Source organism: Scyliorhinus canicula, chromosome 14 (genome assembly GCF_902713615.1).
Source record: "Scyliorhinus canicula chromosome 14, sScyCan1.1, whole genome shotgun sequence".
NCBI classification, from domain to species: domain Eukaryota; kingdom Metazoa; phylum Chordata; class Chondrichthyes; order Carcharhiniformes; family Scyliorhinidae; genus Scyliorhinus; species Scyliorhinus canicula.
The window spans coordinates 64,117,834-64,137,016 of record NC_052159.1 but is presented as its reverse complement, the minus strand read 5'-3'; the positions used below and the strand labels follow the sequence as shown (position 1 = coordinate 64,137,016).

General features: G+C 47.2%; 1 protein-coding gene and 1 long non-coding RNA gene across 3 annotated transcripts in view; one reads left to right on the top strand and one right to left on the bottom strand.

Moving 5' to 3' along the window:
• pdgfd (platelet derived growth factor d) overlaps positions 1-19,183 on the bottom strand; it is a 212,656-nt gene that overhangs the window by 114,329 nt on the left and 79,144 nt on the right. The window lies entirely within an intron of this gene.
• Positions 10,216-19,183, top strand: part of LOC119977362 — a 176,020-nt gene continuing 167,052 nt past the window's right edge. The window contains exon 1 of the long non-coding RNA XR_005463186.1: positions 10,216-10,604. This is a non-coding gene — a long non-coding RNA (uncharacterized LOC119977362). The remainder of the gene's footprint in view (positions 10,605-19,183) is intronic.

Here is a 19,183-nt window from a genome sequence, read left to right as displayed (position 1 = left end):
AATACTCCTGAAAATAACTGAGAACCCAGACTGCCCAGACATTGAGGTTTCAATTAAGTGCAGAAAAAGGCCTGCGGGATCATCTCACCTTCCAATAGTACATTGTGTCAGAAAATTAGGGCAGAACTATTTGCCAGTTATATTTGATGACCATATTGTGCAATACCCAGTATCTACTGCCATTCTATCAACTATTTCTCGGGCATATTACAGAGGGCTCTTATAAGACCACATGTCAGAAATATAGCTTGCAAATGCTGAAACGCAGCTGTTCATGTTCTCAAATATGCATGTTCACTAGGAGATGAACATCACTTAGTGTTGTTACTTCATACGGTAAACCTATTTCTTAGACAAGCTAACTGTGTGTGTCTTCATGCAACAAAGGGGCAATCTGCAGTGCCCTTCTGCTGTATACATTATACGCAGTTGTTGCCAACCAGTATGTGGAGAATGTTACATTGTTCAAAAACCCAGGGGGGTCACTTGGATCAGCAATCCATTTTATTTATTTATTTATTTTTTAAAATATTTTTATTCTCCTCCTTTTTCACATTTTCTCCCAAACTTACACCCACCAACAAGAAACAATAATCAGCAACAAATATGTCAATCCCTATAACAATAACAACGATCCCATCCTCCCACCAACCCCCAAACATTAGCCCGCATGTTTACATAAACAAATGACAAAAAGGAATCAGGGATTACCCATAGTCACCATTAATACACAGAGCCCCCCTAACCCTCCCACCCATCCCCCCCAACTAATGTTCAATGTTATCCAGTTCTTGAAAGCGCATAATTAATAATGCCCATGACTTGTGGAACCCTTCTGTCCTTCCCCTCAGTTCAAACTTAAACTTCTCAAAGGTCAAGAATTCCAGCAGGTCCCCCCGCCATGCCAGGGCACAGGGTGGAGAGGCTGCTCTCCATCCCAACAGGATTCGCCTTTGGGCGATCAATGAGGCAAAGGCTACGATATCTGCCTCCGTACCCGTTTCCAACCCTGGCTGGTCCAACACCCCAAATATGGCCTCCCGGGACCTGGGTCCAGTATCACATGCACCACCTTGGAAATTACACTAAAAACCTCCTTCCAGTATTCCCCTAGCTTTGGACAGGACCAAAACATATGAACGTGATTAGCGACCCCCCCCCCCGCAACGCTCACAAACGTCTTCTACTCCTTCAAAGAATTGGTTCATCCTCGCCCTCATGAGGTGTGCTCTGATACCACCTTCAGGTGTATCAGCCCCAACCTCGCACATGAGGTGGAGGCATTTACTCTCTGGAGCACCTCACACCAGACCCCCTCTTCAATAACCTCTCCCAACTCTTCCTCCCACTTTGTTTTGATCCCTTCCAGTGGTGCCTTATCCTTTTCTAAAATAACTCCATACACCGCTGACACTACCCCCTTCTCCAGTCCCCTTGTCGTCAGCACCTCCTCCAGCAATGTGGAGGCCGGTTCCTCCAGGAAGCTCTGTATCTCCTTTCTGGAAAAATCTTGAACCTGCATGTATCTAAACATTTCTCCCTGCTCCAGCCCATACTTCGCTTCTAGCTCCTTCAATCCTGCAAACCATCCCCTAAGAAACACATCTTTTAGCGTCTTAATCCCCTTCTCTTCCCATTTCTGGAAATTTCCATCCCACCTCCCTGGCTCAAATCTGTGGTTCCCCCGAATCGGCATTTCCCTTGACCCTGTCTCCAACCCGAAGTGTTGGTGAAACTGCCTCCAGAGTTTCAATGAAGCTATTATTACCGGACTCCCTGAGTATTTCCCCAGAGTTATCGGGAGCGGCGCTGTTGCTAGTGCTTTCAGTCTCGGCCCCCTGCACAAACTCTCCTCCATTCTGACCCACTGTGAATCAGCCCCTCTGACCCAGCTCCGCATCTTCTCCACATTCGCCGCCCAGCAGTAGTACATCAGGTTCGGAAAATCCAAACCCCCTGCCTGCCTTCCTTTCCCACTCTGGCCACCTTCGTCTCCATATGAACGAGGTAATCCTTCCCTTAATCTCCCTGAAAAAAGCCTTTGGCAGGAAAATCGGTAGGCATTGAAAAATAAACAGCAATCATGGCAACACATTCACTTTAACCGCCTGTACCAGACCTGCCAGTGACAGAGGGAGACCATCCCACCTTACTAGATCGGCTTTCACTCTCCCTACCAAACTAGAGCTGTTGTACCTGCGAAGTCTCCCGCAAGCCCGGGCAACCTGCACCCCCAGATAACTAAAGTAAGTCCCTGCCCTACGGAATGGCAGCAGCAATCCATTTTACAACTCGATTTTTACTTTCCACTGGCTTCAAAATTGGACAGGATGTAAAAAGGTGCCCAATAATTCCACCAGTTTCCTGACATGCAGGATAGGTTACATCTATATCCCCACCCTTCTCCTCTATTGTTGTGGTACTCAAAAGCTTTTTAAAATGTATTCACCAACATGTTGAAGCAAGGCATTTGAGAGAATTGGAACTGGATAATCAATGTGAAGTTTTCTACACTGCTCAAAAGCAGCCTGTAGCAAAGGAACTGGGAGCCATTTTCATTTTTAGTTCTGCTGGCAATATGTTCCTTGGTTCCGTCTCTGGTTTCAGGAGTTGGCACAATTCATCATGGCATCCTTAGTTAAGCACAGCTTTCTCACACATTTCTTTGTGAGGTTTGATAGCTTTCTCACCGGTGATAATAAAAGAAAGCTTTTATTTACATAGAACAGTACAGCACAGAACAGGCCCCTCGGCCCTCAATGTCGCGCCGAGCCACGATCACCCTACTCAAACCCACGTATCCACCCCACACCCGCAACCCAACAACCCCCCCCCCTTAACCTTACTTTTATTAGGACACTACGGGCAATTTAGCATGGCCAATCCACCTAACCCGCACATCTTTGGACATCTTTATGGAGTATATTTTTCCTCGGAATGTCCCAAAACATTTCAGATCCCATAAATTATTATTGAAGTATAGTCACTTAACACAGGTAACAGAATCACGAGATCACAGAATTGTTACAGCAAAGTTTCCCAGAAATTTGACACCGGCTCTCCAAATGAACATTATCACTTTGCGTCATTCTCCTGCCTTTTCCCCATACCCCTGCACATCGCTTCTATTCAAATAATCATCTAATGCCGTATTCAGTGCCTCGATTGAACCTGCCTCCAGCACACTTCTAGGCAGTACATTCCAAACTCGAATCACTTGCTGTGTAAAAAGCCTTTTCTCAGATCATGTTTGCTACTTTTGCAAATCAATTTAAATCTGTGCCCCCTTGTTCTTGATTCTTTTATGAACAAAAACAGTCCCTATCAAATCTCCTCTTAGCCTTCTTCTCTCCAAGGGGAACAGTCCCAACCTCTCCGATCTATCCACATAACTGAAGTTTCTCATCCCTGGACCCATTCTTGTAAACCTCTTCTGCACTCTCTCCAATGCATTCACATCCTTCAATCCAACAGTCCCTCAGTAGTGAGTTTCCAGCCTAGATTTCATGTTCCTGGTGTGAGGTTTGAATCTACAACAGTTTGACTAAGACATATAAAGACATATATAATTGAGGGCAGTATGGTAGCATTGTGGATAGCACAATCGCTTCACAGTTCCAGGGTCCCACGTTCGATTCCGGCTTGGGTCACTGTCTGTGTGGAGTCTGCACATCCTCCCCGTGTGTGCGTGGGTTTCCTCCGGGTGCTCCGGTTTCCTCCCACAGTCCAAAGATGTGCAGGTTAGGTGGATTGGCCATGATAAATTGCCCTTAGTGTCCAAAATTGCCCTTAGTGTTGGGTAGGGTTACTGGGTTATGGGGATAGGGTGGAGGTGTTAACCTTGGATAGGGTGCTCTTTCCAGGAGCCGGTGCAGACTCGATGGGCTCAATGGCCTCCTTCTGCACTGTAAATTCTATGTAAATGTTAGCAATCGAGCCAAGATTGTAGATACATTTTCTGCAATCATTGTGACAGGGCCTGCCTCCTTCAATCTGGCACCTTCCTGTTCCTTTGCTGCCTTGTCTTGTTCCCCCCATACCTCCAACACTTACTGTACAAAATCAGGCCTGGTGCACACATGCTGCAGAATGGACTGAAGTAAGTCAATTTGCTTCTTATAATATTCTCTTCTCCTCTTCACATTGGAGCTCGGATTCAAATGGAGATGAGGAGGACTTTGTTCTCTCAATTAATCTTTAGAATTCTCTCTCCAGACAGCAGTGGAGACTGAGTCATTGAGTATATTCAAGGCTGAGCTGGAAAGACTTTTGACCTACAGGAGATTAGGTTAAGGGTTTTGCGCAGGCACAAAAGAGGAGTTAAAGCCACAATCAGATTGGCCATGATCTCATTGAATGGTTGAGCAGGCACAAGGAGCCAAATGTCCTGCCCTCGCTCCTATTTCTTAAGTTATTATTGTCTTATGTTCCCTGTCAATACTTTTTGTTGACTTAGCACAAGCTTTATGATAACATCATTAGAAGAATATGTATTGGAAGATAGGCATATGCAAATGGGGCGGCATGGTAGCACAATGTTTGGCACTGTTGCTTATCAGCGCCAGGGTCCCAGGTTCGATTCCCGGCTTGGGTCACTGTCTGCGTGGAGCCTGCATATTCTCCCTGTGTCTGTGTGGGTTTCTTCTGGGTGGTCCGGTTTCCTCCCATAAGTCCCGAAACACGTGCTGTTAGGTGAATTGGCCATTCTGAATTCTCCCTCAGTGTACCCGAACATGCGCCGGAATGTGGCAACTCGGAGCTTTTCACAGTATCTTCATTGCAGTGTTAATGTAAGCCTGTGACACTTGTGACACTAATAAAGATTATTGGTATTATTATCTGCACACTTCCCTTTAATAAGCCAAGAACATTATTGAGGCACCATGCACTAATGCTAAATTGCTTCGGCCCTTGCAGGAATTTTCAGAACATGGGCAAAAATTCACGACTATGTCATGAATGATAAAGTACCAAATAGCTTAATATTAATGCAGATGCTCAATCATGTGGACATTTGTTCATTCGGAGCTGACTCCAGAGGTTGAGATTGATTAAATACTGGGGAATTCTCCATCTGCTTTAATTCTGACTGGTAGAGTCACATTCCATCAGCGGGATTCTCCGAAATCGGTGCGATGGCCCACGCCGGCATCAGAAACGGCGCGAATCACGCCGACATTGGGCCGACCGGAAGTAGCGGAATCCTCCGCTAGATGGACGCCGGAGGGGTCGGCGCCGCACCAGCCGGCGACGAAGGGACTATGCATGTCCACGCATGCGCCAAAGGGCTGGCGTGATCCCGCGCATGCGTGGAACTGCCGCCGTATTCTGGCGCATGCGCAGGGGGGTGTCTTCTTCACGCCGGCCATGGCGGGGCTCTATAGGGGCCGGCGCGGGAGGAAGAAGTGCCCCCATGGCTCAGGCCCGCCCGCAGATCGGTGGGTCCTGATCGCGGCCGGCCGGCCCAGGCCACCTTAGCCACCCCCCACCCCCCCCCCCCCCCGGGGTCGGATCCCCACGCACCGCACCGAGCACTGCCCCAGCCAACTTACCCGCCAGGTCCCGCTGTGTGGGATCATGTCTAATCCACACCGCCGGGACTGGCCAAAAACTGACGGCCGGTCGGCCCATTGGGGCCCGGAGAATTGCCGGGGGGGCCGCTGTCAACTGCACCCAACTGGTGTGGTGTGAACCCTGCCCCCACCCGAAAACCAGCGCCGGAGAATATGGCAGCCGGCGTCGGGGCGGCGGGGTGGGATTCGCGCCACCCCCCCCGGGGTTTCTCTGACCCAGCAGGGGTCGGAGAATCCCACCCTATGAATGGAAGGGAAATTTCTATCAAAATTGTATCATCAATGTCGAGGAAACAGTCTTTCATTCAAATCAAATTGTGTAAGCAACATACCCTAAATGGGTATTTCAACTCTCATGGATTAATTCTATTTTTATGATATTCTTTTTGATGCATTATTCAATAATCTTCGCTGTTCAAATTGATCCAACAGCATGGCAAAACCATTTCTGAAAGAGATTGGTGTAATTGTGACATCTCATTTGCTCTTCCATATTCTTTGTGCTAGATATGGCTGAAATGTTAACCTTGAGAATCCTATATAACATCCAGCTGATAAAAGAGCATCAGAAAGTCGGCATGATTCTCAAAAGGTACGTCCTTTTCTACAAATACAAGGGAAACTTTGGGAAAATGCTGTGGGGGCTGGTTTAGCACAGGGCTAAAGAGATGCCTTTTAAAGCAGCACGGTTCGATTCCTGTACCAGCCTCCCTGAACAGGCGCCGGAATGTGGCAACTAGGGGCTTTTCACAGTAACTTCATTTGAAGCCTACTTGTGACAATAAGTGATTTTCATTTCATTTCATTAACTTCAGGCCTGGTGGAGTTGACAGAAACCTCAAAGCAAACTTGTTGGATTTGCCAAGCAGACTTCCAGGAAGTCCTTGTTTAAATAAATGTCTTTGAGGGGCTCACCTTAGCAAATCTGGCAAGTTTTTATTTGGGGCTGCTGCCGGCTTTGTGAGACCAGCATGTCAGAATTTCATGTTCTCTCCCTCATCACGCTCAGAGCCCTTGTCCAATGTGCAATACAGCAAATCACAAACATGTAGGTCTTTCTATGTGAGCTATGTTACAAACAGGCATCAGATGAATCCAAGCAAAGGAATTGTTGCTTAAGGACTTCAGCGGCCTGTTTGATGAAGGCTCCAGTTGAGCCATCGAACTTAATGCAATTTGATTACTGAATGTGGGTTTCTCATGTGCACAGGAGGTGGGAAATAAAATGTAAGAAAAACTCAGCAGGTCTGGCAGAATCTGTGGAAAGAGAAACCGAGTTATTCTTTTAAGTTCAATAAAACTCTTCTTCAGAGTTCAGGAGGGACCTTGCTGCTAAGCAGCTGTGCTGGGGAAAAGGTTGGGGAGATGAGGAATGGTCGCAACATAAATGCATCATGGCAACTGACAGGAAAGCAGGCAAATGGCTGTGCCGCTGGAAATCCATCAAAGTGCACTCATCTTAAAGGACCCACAAAGCAATATGGATACAGTCAATGATGCTCAAAAGCCTGGCATTGGTGCACATCCGAGAGCTCTATTCTGCTGCTTCTGAATGTACATGAGAAAGAGATGAAAATATTCCAGTAAACAATCAAATGACGTTCAAGTGAAAACATGTGCGGGGATTGGCATGCACCATTAACCCTTGCTCATTGATTCTGAAGCAAGCAGCATACAAGCTTTGTGCTGATGGCTCATTTAAATGATTGGAATATGCAGCTGGTGATAAGTGTGCTGTCGACTAGCTGCACATTTAAGCAAGGAGCTCAAAATTGTGAGAGGTGAGTATGGTTATATGCATCACTGTAAATACGCAAGGGGTTAACGTAAATACACGTAAACTACCTAGACACTAGAGGGAGCACCAGAGACATGACACACAGACATTCAACCAATAGGTCAGTAAGATCGGACACTACCAATGGGCATTCACGATACACACAGAGGTGACACTACCACAGGTGGGCATTACACCAACCCATATATAAAGGACACAGTACACATGATGTTCCTCTTTCCAATGGAGACACTCAGTGAGTACAGACACAGGGTTGATTCAACATCACACCCACCACGTGGATTGTAGCAGACTGGTTCGTCAGTCTGAGTAGCTATAGACGGATTAACAGTAGTGGCGAACCCGAGTAGGAGAATTGTAAATAGTTTAATAAACGTGTTGAAGTTATCTCCACGTCTGAACCTTCCTTTGTCAGAGTGCACATCAAGGAAGCAGCTTATGCTACGCCAAGAGCATAACAAGACAGTGAGTACAGAAATGAACATGGTGGCAGAGTGGTTAGCACTGCTGCCTCACAGCAGCAGGAGCCTGGGTTCAATTCTTGGGTGACTGTCAGTGTGGAGTTTGCACGTTCTCCCCATGTCTGGGTGGTTTTCCTCTGGGTGTTCTGGTTTCCTCCCACCGTCCAAAGATGTGCAGATTAGGTGGATTGGCCAGGCTAAATTTCTCCTTGATGTCCAAAGATGTGAAGGTTAGGTGGGGTTGTGGTGATAGGGAGGGGGGGAGTGGGCCTAGATGAGGGTTGGTGCAGACGCTTGGAGCCGAATGGTCTCCTTCACTGTGGGGATTCTATGAGTCCAATATTACTCTTCTTCAGAGAAATGTTAACTGTGTTTCTCTCTCCACAGATGCTGCCAGACCTGCTGAGTCTTTCCAGCATTTTCTGGTTTTATCCCTTTTAACAGCCTTGCTGGTGGACCTATTTTTCTGCCGGATGCGGGGACTGCTGTGCGAGGTTAAGAAAGGGCTTTAGCTCGAGCAATGATCTCCAAAATAGCACTGCTGTCATCAACTCAGCTTTGCATGCTATTGACCTCATGTATATTTAGTGGTGATGATGCACTCTGCAATCGGATGCCCTCGCCAAAATTAAATCCAGAAATAGGAGGAATGAGGTGATTTTTGAGTGGAAATTGGGAACTACAAGTTCTGCCATCCTCAGGTATTTCTCTACATGTGTGAATTGGGAGTGGGCTGTTTAGCTGCAATTCAGCATCATGAAATCTTCAGGCCACGGCAAATGCCACGTGTCCCTGAGTGGAAAAACATTGGGAACCAGGAATTTGGCACCCTTAAAAAGAGGAATCCCAGGACAGGGAGCAGGGAGACAGGAGAAGGAGAGGATCCGAAGAGGGAGAGGGAATCCAGTTAGGGAATTCAGAGAGAGGGGACAAGGAGAAGGCAGAGAGAGAGTGAACTGGGAGGAGGACACCACAAGGAGGAGAAAATGAAAGGGGGACCACTGGAAGGTCAATCAGGGAGAGGAGTAAAGAAAGAGCAAAATGAAGCAATAACAGTGCAGTTGACAGACACCAAGTAGTAAGGGCTTGGGAGAAGATTTGGAGAGCTATCAAGGCAGGGGAAGTTGGTCATTCCATGCTATGTGCCATTGGTGAAAGGCTAACCTTTTGGAGGACTGGCATTCTGCTCAAGTTGAGCCTGTCAGTTGGTGCAAGAGTGCAGAGTTAGGAGTCCAGAGGGGAGACATGGATGGACGCACCGGGTCGGAGAATCCCCGGGAGAACGCGGGAATTGCGCCCCGCCACCCCGATGCCAGCTTCCCGATTCTCGGGTGCCCGCGGGATTCCTGCCGCGCCGGTTGGGGGCCGTTGAAAGCCCCCCCCTCCCCTGGAAATTCTCTGGGCCCCAATGGGCCGAGTGGCCGACGAGTTTGGCTGAGACCCGCTGGCGTTGGTTACTCAGGTTCCATACGGCGGGACCTGGAAGGTGAGTGTGCAGGGGCTGTCCTGGAAGGGAAGCGGGGTGATCCGACCCGGAGGTGGGGGGGGGGGGGGGGGGGGGCATGGTGGCCTGGCTCACGATTGGGGCATGGCTCACGATCGGGGCCTACCGATCGGTGGGCGGGCTGGATTCGTAGGGGCCTTTGTTCCTCCGCGCCGGGCTCCTGTAGTGCTCCGCCATATTGCCCGGGGGCCAGCGCAGAGAAGGGAACCCCTGTGCATGCGCAGAAATACACTGTCCATAGCACGCATGTGCGAACGTGCGCCGACTGGAGCTGTGGGGACTACTCCGACGCCGATCTAGCCCCCTTGGAAGAGGAGCATTCCCCAGTATCCGAGTCAGAGGGAATTGCAATGCTAGTTCTTTGAAAGGGAAGAGTGGAGACTGCAAATCCCTCCTAAAGTTAAGGTTTGGGCAGAAACATGGGGTTTTGCTTGTGTTTTATCAGTGAAGACTTTTATTAACAAGTCATGTTTTATTTTGTTAATAAACACATTGTGGTTGAGCCTAAAACCCGGTGTCCATAAAAGTTTGCGCTTTATAACAGTCATTTTCAAACTCAGGGTTGCGGCCTGTGGTGGGTCACGGGTGGTGTTGAGGGGCTCGCAGGGCCATCAGTCATGGCGTTCCCGATTATGGGAGGAAGTCTCCAATGGCCGCAACCGTCTTTTAAAAATGCCTGCCACAATCGGCTTTTAAAATGCCGGTCATCCTGCGCATGCGTGTCCCCCCAGTAGTGCGCAGGTCTGGAGCTTAATGTGGCAGACAGCCTCCTCCTGACATCAGCGCACTAACCCAGGAGCAGATACTTTAAAATAATCAATGGAATCTGCTCTCCAGAAGCGGCGGCAGAGAGCAGGCCTCGTACACTGACATCACGTACTCTGGCCGTGGGAGAGATTCCTCTATTTTGTAGCTGCCAACAGTGCTAATGCGAACCCCAGGGCCTCTGGTGAACAACCCATGAAGAAGAAGCTGAAAACAGAACAAAGCAGTCAAATAGATTTCTTGAGAAATGGGTTTATTAATTGTGCCGCTGCAAATCAGGATGCAAAATTCATGTGTGTTATATGCAGGGAAATGAAAAATTAAAACCTTCAAAACCTCAAAGACATTTGAAGACGAGTTCGAAGACAAAACTCTTGATATTTTTCACCGGATACAGTGAGACCTTAAATCATCAGCTGACGTTATTCGCATTGAAGTTATAACATTGAATGGCAAATCAAGTGAGATCGTGAGGACCAAGCAAGTTCACCTGTCACATTAAAGTAAGTGAAAATAGTGCATTGCAAGGTTTTGGCGGCATGGGTTGCGAAGGTCGGACACCGTGGGTCCTCAAGGATGGCCGGTTGTTAAAAGATGTGTCCCGGGCTAAAAGGTTTGAAAAACACTGCTTTGTAACATCCTAAAGCCAAGAACTGACAGGAGGGGTAAATAGGAGGATGCACCTCTTACACCTGGCGCTCACCAATTCGCAACCTCAGCTTCAGTCACTTGTCTTGGCATCTTCAGTCTTCAGGTTCCCTCCCTCAGATTCAGAAACTAGTTATTTATTCTTGTTCCAACATGCGCTGGTTGTCAGTCTCTATTCGTCAAAGCTCGACTCCTGGCCCAGAATTATGCTTCTTCCAGCGTGCTACTCGATCTGTTTTGCTTCTGACCTGGTTCTCTGAATCCAGGCCCGACTTCCCACTTAACGGCATTGAGAGACCTCCGAAGTACACTGTTTTTGCTGTTTACCTTTAACTTCAACCTGAGCCTGCAGTCTGTTCCTGAATCCTCCATCAGCCAACATCTACCATATTTACCTGTTACCCCTAAAATCCTCAGCCCTGGCAACAACCTGCAGCCTCCAGTATCTGCCTCCTCAATATTTAGTCCAGCTACCAGACTCAGTTCGCTGCTGGCAAGCCGTTCCTTGCAGTCACATCTTGTTGCTGCTTTGAGCTTTAAAATGACAAGCTCAAAGCAGATTAGGAACAAAACTGCCTTTGATGTGGCGCCATGAAATTTTACATCATGACGAGGAGCAACTGAAAGGAAACAAAAGAAATATTTTGGATTAATTTGACTATGTAATTGAATGTTTGTAGAATCTAAATGTGAATGCCAAATGAGCGTGGGTAATAGTAAAACAATGTAGTAAGTAATCAACTAAGGTAAGGTCATGTGGCAGCCAAGATATTCTATTAAATCTGAATTTCTTCAGTTTTTGACTGCTGAGAATTAGTGTTAACAGGGTTACGGTTCTGTGGTAAGGGTTCAGACAGGGTTTGGGGATTGCCAAGATTCTCAAAAATATGCTGCTCAATTCCATAGGCTTTATAACCAGAACGATTTATTTACCGCAAGTATTTTCACATTTGGACATTGACACGAGCTAAAGGCTTTTGCTCTCTTCAAGATCTCCGATTGCTCAGTCACGTGACCTGACAGCATTATTACCTAAGCATCATGTTTGCTTCTGAAGTTAATCCTTTACTCTACATATCCCCCCCCCCCCCCCCCCCCCCACCCCGCCAACAAAGTCTTTGGGTGCGATTCTCAGGCCTTATTGTCCTTTTATCGGTACAAGTGCTCGTTTCCTGGCTGCCTGTAGAGCAGATTGCAGGCCTTTCCTCTTCTTCAGGATCTGAGTGGTGAGCCCAAGTTTCTATTGGTTTTCTTTTCAAAGATATTAAGGTGCTGCAGTTTCTCATTATCATGTCCCAGCCTATCTCAACCCTGTACAATCTTGGCTGTGGAGCTTTCTCAATAATAATACCTTCCCTCTGTTAGTCTCAGACCCATGTTCTCTCCCGGGCTTCAGCATTTGTACTCAATGCTTGTGATTAAAGTTCTGGCCTTTGTTGTTCCTCTGTTCTTCCTCACATTGTTTTACTCTCTCTTGATTAGTTATGGTACTGTTTGGTTTGGGTTTTTATGTCAGAGATGGAAGCTGTGTTCTCAATCTCCTTCCCAGTATGATCTTTGTTTTTCTTCAATAACTCTGTGATAGTTCGTACTCCTCTCTCAGCTTCCCCATTTGCTTGAGGTGAACTGGTTACAAGAAAAAAACCATGGGCGCGATTCTCCGCTCCCACGCTGCGTGGGAGAATCGCGGGAGGGCCCCCTGACTAATTTCACGAGACCTTGGCGCCCCCCCGCGATTCCCCCCCCCCCCCGGCCCGGAAGTATCGCCGACCCGGATGGGCCGAGCGGCCTGCCGTTCGCGACCGGTTCACGACGGCGGCAACCACACCTGGTCACTGCCATCGTGAAAACTCCGTGAGATGCCCGTTTGGGGCTTGTAGGGGGCCTGGTGGGGAATGAGCACCACGACTGTGGTCGGGAGGGGACAGGCCCGCGATTGGTGCCCACCGATCGTCGGGCCGGCGTCTCAATCGGACGCACTATTTCCCCTCCGCCGCCCCGCAAGATCAAGCCACCACGTCTTGCTGAGGGGAAAGACGGCCACCGCGCATGCGCGGGTTCGAGCTGTCAGCCGTCGTGACGTCAGCCGCACATGCGCGGGTTGGGGCCGGCCAACCTGTGCATGTGCGGCTGACGTCACATAGGCGCCGCCGTCGCGTCACTCTCGGCGCGCTGCCCAGCGGCCGAGAGTTACAGAGCGCCGCTCCTAGCCCCACCGGGAGGGGAGAATAGGGGGCGACGAGCGGCCTCCGAGGCCGTCGTGAAACTTGGCCGAGTTCACGACGGCCTTCCCGATTTTTCCCGGGCGTGGAGAATCGTGCCCCGTATACATTTGCAAAATTTTGGAATAGTTCATTTGCAAAATGCGGCCCATTGTCAGACATTGCCATGTCTGGAATTCCATATGTTAAATGAGTTTGATTACTTCTGCCATGATACAAAGCAATTGGTTTACTTCAGTCCACCATGAATAATAGTTAATAACGAGAGGAAAAGTTTTAAGACCATTCCCTGGATACTCTCACAGCCCTGACAAAAAAAATGGTAATAGTAGTTGCTTTTGTTCTTGATTGTTTACGACACATGCAATACAATTAGAAATCTTTTCTTCTACAGAGTGAGTAACATCTGACCGCCAGATTGATTGTTGGGCCCTCTCATGATATTTTGTAATTCCTAAATATTTGTGGTGAAACCTTTGAAGCCGAAGGCCCCTGGTCTGAATGACTAATTGCTCTTTGAAGTATGGTCAGGTGCTTGCGCTGATCAGAATACTGGCATGGTACCAGATTTCTGGGAGTATAGTTTGGCTATCCTTCCAGACTATATTCCTTGGATTTGAAGACAATCTCCTTCCTGTTTCTGGGCTTGCCTCATTTCCTGTAGCTTTCTTACAGTAGCTAGTTAAATGGTGAGTGATTAAGGATGTATGTGCTTTAGCCTCTGTGATGATGTCTAAATCCTCTTGTTCAGCTCCTTCTGATGATATTCATTACAGTGTGTCCACTGTTATTTGATAGTTTCCTTGTCTGTGTGGAGTTTGCACATTCTCCCCGTCTCTGTATGGGTTTCCTCCGGGTGCACGGGCTTCCTCCCACTGTCCAAAGATGCGCAGGTTAGGTGGATTGCCCTTAGTATCCAGGATATACAATTTAGGTGGAGTTACGGGATTGCAGTGATAGGTGAGTCAGCTGAGGTAGGGAGCTCTTTCAGAGGGCTGATGCAGACACGATGGGCTGAATGGCCTCCTTCTGCACTGTAGGGATTCTATGATATTCTGCTATGGAGTCACATTTTATCAATCTTAATCTGAACTGCTGGATTCTGGGCGGCATCTTCACAATTTGTTTCATGTTCAGAAGGATGAAGAGTAGTTTATGGTCATTTTCAGTTTTTAAATTTAATCCCACAACATCGTCTGAAAATATTTCTCACCCAAATGCTGCCAACATTTTTCCACCATGATATATCGTTGTTCAATTTCTGTCCATGACCTAGAGTCAAAGCAGGCTGATTTATATTTGCTGTCTTTTTGCATTTCTGGTAATACCTGTAGACACTGTATCCACTGTTACCATGGTCAGTAGTTCTGAATCGTAATGTGTTAAGGTTTCAGAAAGGATTAAATGCTGTTTCATCCTTTCAAAAGCATTTTGCTGATCCATGTTCCAACACCACTGTTGCCCTGTCTCAAAAGCTGTCCCAAGGGCTTGTTGACCTGCTAAATATAGTCGGGATTTCCCCACTTGCTTCACTGTCCCTAGGAATGTTTGAAGCTAGGCCACGTTCCTGGGTTGCAGAAAACCTCTCACAACTTTCATTTTTTGCGAATCAACTCTGATGCTGGTGGTTTAAACTATGTGACATAGAAACCAAATGATGGGTTTGGCAAACTCATAATCTTTCATTTGGTGATACGGGTGCATCTTGTAAGGCCTCATGATCCTCTCCCATGTATCTAAATATAAGTATATCATCCATATGGCATTTTACTCCTCAGGTACCTTCTAAAGTATTGGATATCATTCTCTGGATAGTTACTGGAGCAGACGTAATTGCCAAAGGGCAATCTATTGAAGCAATAACGGCCAAAGGGTGTTAAAAATGTAGTCAGAAATCTGATTCTATGTCCAGAACTACCAAAATCCAGTGTTCACATCCAATTTGGTGAACAAAGTGCTCTTAAAACATAAGAACTAGGAGCAGGAGTAGGCCATCTGGCCCTTCGAGCCTGCTCCGCCATTCAATGAAATCATGGCTGGTCTTTTGTGGACTCAGCTCCACTTTCCCGCCCGAACACCATTGCCCTTTATTCCTTTATTCTTCAAAAAACTATCTATCTTTATAGAACATAGAACACTACATAGAACACTACAGCGCAGTACGGGCCCTTCGGCCCTCGATGTTGCGCCGACCTGTGAAACCATCTGAAGCCTATTTGAGCTACACTATTCCATTTTCATCCATATGTCTATCCAGTGACCACTTAAATGCCCTTAAAGTTGGCGAGTCTACTACTATAGCAGGCAGGGCGTTCCACACCCCTACTACTCTCTGAGTAAAGAAACTGCCTCTGACATCTGTCCTATATCTATCACCCCTCAATTTAAAGCTATGTCCCCTCGTGTTGGTCATCACCATCCGAGGAAAAAGACTCTCACTGTCCACCCTATCTAACCCTCTGACTATCTTATATGTCTCTATTAAGTCACCTCTCAGCCTTCTCCTCTCTAACGAAAACAACCTCAATTCCCTGAGCCTTTCCTCGTAAGACCTTCCCTCCATACCAGGCAACATCCTAGTAAATCTCCTCTGAACCCTTTCCAAAGCTTCCACATCCTTCCTATAATGTGGTGACCAGAACTGCACGCAGTACTCCAGGTGTGGCCGCACCAGAGTTATGTACAGCTGCAGCATGACCTTGTGGTTCCGAAACTCAATCCCCCTGCTTATAAAGGCTAGCACACCATATGCCTTCTTAACAGCCCTATTAACCTGGGTGGCAACTTTCAGGGATTTATGTACCTGGATGCCGAGATCTCTCTGTTCATCTACACTACCAAGAATCTTGCCATTAGCCCAGTACTCTGCATTCCTGTTACTCCTTCCAAAGTGAACCACCTCACACTTTTCCGCATTAAACTCCATCTGCCACCTCTCAGCCCAGCTCTGCAGCTTATCTATGTCCCTCTGTATCCTATAACATCCTTCAGCACTATATCTTAAAAACATTTGATGAAGGAGCCTCTTATCTTAAAAACATTTGATGAAGGAGCCTCAACTGCTTCACTGGGCAGGGAATTCCATAGAATCACAACCCTTTGGGTGAAGAAGTTCCTCCTGAGCTCAGTCCTAAATCTACTTCCCCTTATTTTGTGGCTATGTCCCCTAGTTCTGCTTTCACCCGCCAGTGGAAACAACCTGCCCGCATCTATCCTATCTATTCCCTTCATGATTTTATATGTTTCTTTAAGATCCCCCTGCATCCTTCTAAATTCCAACGAGTACAGTCCCAGTCTACTCAACCTCTCCATGTAATCCAACCCCCTCAACTCTGGGAATAACCTAGTGAATCTCCTCTGTACACCCTCTTGCGCCAGTACGTCTTTTCTCAGGTAAGGTGACCAAAACTGAACACAATAATATACAGTGGTAGATCACCACAACTAACACCTTATACAATTGCAGCAGAACCTCTTGACTAGTTGTAACACAATCTCATCCATTGAGGCCATGGGGTGAATCTCATGTCCCCTGCTTTGTTTTCAGAGTTAAATCCAAACAAATTGTTAAAGAAACAACAGATTTTGGGACTGTAACAGTACTTGAACACCATTTGATAACTCATTGCTGCTGCGTCTTTTCAATTTTGACCTTGACTTTATCCAAGGCCAGAATTGTGCACTCCCCCAGTGGGATCTGGGGGTGGGGGGGGGGGGGGGGGGGGGGGGGAGGGGGATGCTGTTGTGGGTGAGTGGGGGCACGGAGCACATAATTGTAAGAATGGAATTCCATCCAGGGTCCTGCCCATCCCGACCCTGATGCAATTTTACAGTGGGATCCATGACTTTGGACAAAAAGGCCACTCATGCCCCTATTAAGGCCCTGAAGTGGCAACTTAATTGCCACTTACGGGCCTTTTCCTGCCCTCAATTTTAATGGCCCCTCCCAACCCCTCAGGGCATCCCATAATTAACAGTGGCCCCAGATTGGGGCAGGAATCTTCCGTAATCGGCGGGGCGGGCAGCTCCGGCAGGACGTAGTGGCGTGAACCACTCCGGCGTTGGGCTGCACCTTCAGGGGCTAGGCCCGCCCCGGAGTAGTTTGCCCCCCACCGGCCGGCGGGAAAGGGGCTTGGCGGGCGGGGGGGGGGGGGGGGGGGGGGGTCGGAGAATCCCGCCCAAATTATCTGAAGTGTACTGCCAGGGCCTAGGTTCAAACACAGCATTGAAGTATTTCTTCCAGCCACTGCAGCGCTGTGTTTGGAGGGCTGGAGGCCAATTAGATTGGCCGACAACTCTGCAAGGCGGGATGTCTGTCCAAGTGCAGAAAGGAGTCCCGCCTCCTGCCAATCAATGCTCAGGTAAGTGTAAAATGACAGTGGGCCTGTCAGAATCAGCGGGATGCATTCCCCGCTGACTCTCACGATGGGTGCCGAACGCTTGCTATCCTGAAAGATCAGATGCAAGAGTGGGTGAGGGACTTCTCTCAGTGTAAAGAGGCAAATTCAGCAACAGCTCACAGGGTGATAATGACTTTTAATTTTACGAGCCCTGCAAACAATTTTAGGAATTTGTTTCTGAATATAATGATGTAATTCTCAGCACTTCATCCACCTTACAGTAAACGTTTGGTTTCAGCTTACTAGGCAAAATTCTTGATTTTGGATGACAGAGAGAGGTTTAAACATTTCTCAATATTACAGTTCAGCTATGCCGTGAACTGGCCTTTCTCTTTTAGTATAGTCCTCCCAGGACCTTGTAGTTTAATCGAGGAGGGTTGCAATGGAATATGTTTGAGCCTCCTGGGAAAACAGAAAGCTCTGCTCCTGTATCTAACTTTTAAAGCTCTGTGGGGTGTCCATCCATTTCAAGTTTAACACTCCGATACTCGTTTTCACTGTCATTATCTGGCCTGGAAAGATTTTCTACTTTTGCAGTTCCATTTTTTGTAAGTGGCTCTGTGTAAAATTTTGTCTTTCGCTTTACAAGTTGTCAGCATTGTTGTGCTACAAACAGTCTTAAAGAGGCTTATTTCCGCCACACTGGCGACATTTTAAAATGGCAATTGGTGCACTTTTCCCAGTTTTGGCATCTTTGCTTTTAGCGCACTTTCAATGTTACAGCCTATGAATTGAATGGTCTCACTCAATCTTCTCCACGGGACCTCTCCTTCCTCGCGAACAAACATTTGATTCTGTTTTCTAAGTTCCATTTGTCTCGCAATCTGAACAGCTCTCACCAGTGTTAAATCCTCCCTTGTGTGTGAGAAATCTGATAATGCTTCATCTGACACCCCTACAGCTATCCTGTCACAAATCAGCTCATCTTTTAAAATTCCATTATCAGTCCATTTCCTGCCAGTCGATAGAGATCCTGGATAAATTAATCCATGACCTTTCTCCTGACCTTTGTTTTCTTCCGTTAAATTTAGCCCTCTCAATTACTGCATGCCAACAGATGCTGAAATAAGTGTTGAAAGCTTACTTGACTTCTTTATGAGAAGCTGAAATCTCACTAACTCCTTGGGTTTGCTATCACATCATCAGCGCTAGTTTCTACAATGTAAGGTAGAGTGTTGATCTGGTCTTTCATGTCTATTTTATGTAATCCTGGAGCAGTTCTGTACCTTGCGCACATGTTTCTCCAGTTGTCCCACTTCTGGTCCTGCTGTGGGCCTTTTGCACTCTGAAATGGTGGGGTGGATTCACTGCCACTGCCCTGGCATTGTTCCGACATTTGATCCTCCTTCTCCGCTTGCTCTTTCAAGCCAGTGCTTACTGTTGTCTGGTCTCTGGGTCTGTGTTACAGATTACTCCTGCTGCTGCTGCCATATTCCACCGTCTTGGTGAGCTTTGATTTTTGTTTTCTTTTGTCCTTCCTTTCCGTTTTCTTGCCAGCCCTGTAGCTTCTTTCAGACTTGGCGGGATTTTCACTCACTACCACCATTTCTTGTTGTGTGGTAGGGGTTTAGACAAGGTTTGGGTCCATAGTCTTTTTAATGAGAGCTATTTATTTACAGCAAATATTTACACATTTGGAACTTGACACGGGGTAAGAGCCCTTTTCAATATTACACATACATCATGTATGCTTCTTCTGTTAACCCTTTGCAGTAACTGCCTCAAAATAGATTCAGTAGACACTTTCAGCCACTGACATTCTGAAAGTGCTTTTTTCTTGGGAGCCCAGAATGCCTGCCTGTTTCGGGTAAG